Here is a 4,287-nt window from a genome sequence, read left to right on the forward strand (position 1 = left end):
ACCCCAATTTCCATCTCTCAGTTTTTATTATTAGTGCTCCAGCCCAGAATGAGTGATGAACTACCAGGAGTCTGGAAGGTGTCTCATCACACTCTGCCATCCAAGGGTCACGAGTGCTTTCCCTCCATCCTTGAGTACACGGTGACACACATTCAGATGGACATACAGACGTAGATCCTGGAGGATGGAGGTCACACAGACACTACAGTAGCGGGAGAACCTTTGGGCCTGCGCACCTGGTCTGGGTGATGCTCCCTCCTTCCAGCCTTGGAGCAGCACCTGCCTAGCTATGGTTCTGTTCTTTAGGCAGCAGTTGCTCCTATGGCTCTAGGGCTTCCCTTTGGAGCTGCTAAAGATCAGATACTCGGTAAGAGTCTGTCTGACGTGGAAAACCACCTGGTGTTCCTAGGAGGACTGGATCTGCTCTACTGTGTGTTACGTGAGGTTACTTGGGCTCCTGGGGTTGGTGGTGATCTGCCTGAACTTCAGTGTCTGGAAGCTGTAGAGGCACGATGGGAGAAGGAGGGTGGGAGTCAAGTGGTGGAGCAGAAGCCTTTTCTCTGTTCCCCAGCATCTCCAACATAGACCATAGCGCAGTCAGTGGCCAGGAAGACGCACTGCTGGGGCTGCATTAGCAGTGTGGGCCAGAAGGCTCAACAGAACCCCAACAAGAGCTGGAGACAGCGTATGGGTCAGTCCTGGAGACTGGGTGTTTTAGGGTAAACCCTGGTTATTTGCTAGAGAGCTGCACTCTAGTCTGTTGGCTGTTTTTAAACTTGGAGAAGGAGCAGCCATGTTTTCACAGTCCTAAGGATTCTAGTTGGAAACCACCCACATGGTCTTGGTGGCTTTGTTCTGTTAGTGGGTTTGATGTCAAGAATCAGAGTCATGCCATTCTTCTGTGGCGACATCATTTACCCAAGCAACACATTGATGTTATTGGAAGCTATCTAAGTGTGTTAGGTAGCAGGATCTTATCCTCACAGGTGCTGACAGCTTCTCCATCATGTACACGCCAAGCCACAGACTAGGACAGATGCATATCCCACATACACAGTTACCCTAGGGCAAAGTGCTATTCCATGTTGCTAGGCAGCAGGTTGAAAGAATAGAGAGCCCTATCCCCCATCTCTGTGTAGTGAGGTAGTTAATGAGAAGCAGCCAAGCATAGGAAAGTTAATGTGGTGCATCACTTGCCACATCCCATCCAGGTCAATGCAGTAACGCACTAGGTGTGTGTGGATGCTGCCATGCAGTTGTGTGTGCAGAAAAGTGCCTTAGGGAGGCCATGTGAGGGTTGTGCATCATTAAGTTATTAATATGCAATCTCGTCAGTATTTTGATGCAGGCACTTACTGTTACAAATTTTCCATTAGGATTGCCTTCACTGTGGTCCATAGATTTTGTTATATTTTCATTTTCAGATAATTCTAGTGTAGTGATATTTTGTTTATGCTATCACAAATAAAGCTTGCCTGAAGATCAGAGTGCAGAGCTAAGTCACTAGTTAGCCATAGTGGTGGCACATACCTTTAAATCACAGCACTCAGGAGACAGAGGCAGGTGGATCTCTGTGAGTTCAAGGCCACCCTGGGCTACATGAGACTGACTCTGTCTACAAGAAAATTAGAGCTCACACAAAGGTGATCCTAGCACTTGGATCATACACACCTTTAATCCCAGCACTAGGGAGGTGGAGACAGGAGTGATATGGTTGGGCAGAAAGAGGAATATAAGGCAGACGGAGACAGGAGCTCAGATGAGGTCCGAGGTTTTGTAGGGACAGGATCACCCCTTTGGTCTGAGGATTTCATTGAGATCAGAACTAGTGGCTGGCTGCTCTGCTGCTCTGATCTTTCAGCTTTTGTCCCTGAAGCTGACTCCAGGTTTTTATTATTAAAACCAATTAGAATTCATGTGACATATGGTGCCCAACTTTTGGGGTATGAATTCACAAAAAAGCTCTTTGCCTGTAACTTTGTAGCCACAGGCATAGGCCAGAGCTACACGTGGCCAGAGTCACTGCCCTGCTGACTAGGTTTTCCTTTGTTCTTCCCTGGTGGACTTTCCTGGGAGCCCCTTCTGGGGCTGCTCCCAAATTAGGTAGCTGCCTTGGAAACCGCTCAGGCTTCTACTGTTCTATGCAGCAGCAGTCAGCTTCATACTTTATTGTCATTTGATGGCAGATTTGGTGAGACAATTGGGAATTCTTTAAAGTAGGAATTAAAAGAGGGAGTTTTTCTCCCACCTTAAAATGAGAAATACAATTATGATAAAGTTATGTTGCTGTATGATCACACAGTACATGATTTAAAAATGGAGCAACTAAATAACGGGATTATCAATTTAACTGGGATTGACATAATGTTAATTATCATCTTGATAATTCTTGGTTTATCTCTAAAAAGTTGTTTGGTATGAGTGCAAGATATAGGCCTTAGAAAAATTTAACAAAGCAGATCATAGAGCTATTCAAATCCAGACAGAGGAATTTAAAGAAGAACTAATTTTAGTATTGCATTATAAGGTCAGAGTGGAACAGCCTCAGGTTTTTAAACAACATATATAGAAACTTAATATATCTAGTACCATTACAGGAATTGCCAAATGAAAGATATCCCAAAAACTGTGTAAGAGCTGAATGGACTCCTCTGAAAATGTTAGATTTAAGGAGATTCAAGGAAGCTATATGGTATATATTTACCATTTGTGAAGCAGATATTAAACTTGTAGTCAACTTGTAACAGAATTATCCCTCAAGACTAAAGAGACTTGGTTACAGCAGTCTTGGAGCCTGGTCCACAATTGCAATGGAAGACTTGGTAAAAATAAAAAAGATTAATACCATTGAATAACAGAGTAGATATAGAGGTGTGGAAATCTCCCAAGATCAACTTCTTGGAGAAGGACATTATGCTACTATATAAAGGTAATCCATATATGTTGGCCACATGCTGGATTTATGTCATGCAGCAGATTTGAACACTTGAGACAAAATTGAAGAAGCAGGAAAGAAGATTGAGTCATTTACTAAAGTCATACAGGGCCCAAAAAAACCCCACAGATTTCTTACAAAAATTGACATCAGCAGTAAATAGAATGATACAAAACTCAGAAGCTAGACAAATAATAATTGAATCTCTGGCTTTTGAAAATGCTAATTCTCAATTCAAAAGGATAATTAGGCCTTTAAAGACAAGATCAGCACCCTTGGAGGAATGGATCCAAGATTCAATCAGTATTGAGTATCATGACAATGATGATGTTTGAATAGAAGAAGTGATTTCTAGAGGTTTGAAAAAAAATCAAAATGTCAAGTGTTTCAGTTGTGGCAAACAAGGTCTCCTTAAAAGGGATTGTAAACAGGATGTTCCTAGAATTATGCTTTTTCTAAGTATAATTCAAACATAATCCCCCTCCCTTCTGGATTATGCAGGAGCTGTGGCAAAGGCAGGCATAGGACTAATGAATGTAGATCAACAAGGCAACCTTTTGTGGTTGGGAAGCCTCTCACAGGCCCCATGCCAAATTAGGTTCAGTTGTTTCCTGCCATCATAGAGGAAACTCCTTTCCAGAAGGATGTAATCAGGAGATGCCATCTGAGGATTTGTAGAGACAGGATCATCGCTTTGGTCTGAGCATTAGTAGAGGTAAGAACTCTCTAGTGGCTGGCCGCTCTGCTTCTCTGATCTTCAGAATCAACTGCTATATCTGACTCTGGGTTTTGAATATCAATACCAATTAGAATTTGTGCTATACTCCATGAACCCACTCTGATGTAGCCCATCAACCTTAATTGTGTTTAAATCCTCTGGGAGGGTTGGGCCATATGAGTCTCTACTCCTTCCTTAACAGGGTATTGATGAACCTAATATTGTGTATACCTAGACTTCACGATTTTTTAAAGCTTAAAAATGTATTGACTATTATAATTTTATACTTATGTATAAAATATACTTTTATTTCCCTTCCACTTTGGCCAAGCATTCTCTTCTCAATCTCTCTCTCCCCACCACCTTCTTACCTGTGCATGGTATTTATTTACATTTTTTGACCACTTACAATTTGCCACATCACTGAAGAATATGACTTGCCCCAGCAAGCAAACATTAACTGCCTATGGCCCTCAAGAAAGTGGGCCTTATGAACCCTTCTCTCATCCATGATGGAATGTTGATGGTCCATGGCTTGACTTTTATAGGAGCTTTATCTTCATAAAGAAACCAAACAGTGGTTATGGAGTGCAGCCCCGTACCTCTGCCACCTTCACGATTAGCGTCTATCAGC

Source organism: Microtus pennsylvanicus, chromosome 21 (assembly GCF_037038515.1).
Source record: "Microtus pennsylvanicus isolate mMicPen1 chromosome 21, mMicPen1.hap1, whole genome shotgun sequence".
Lineage (NCBI taxonomy): Eukaryota > Metazoa > Chordata > Mammalia > Rodentia > Cricetidae > Microtus > Microtus pennsylvanicus.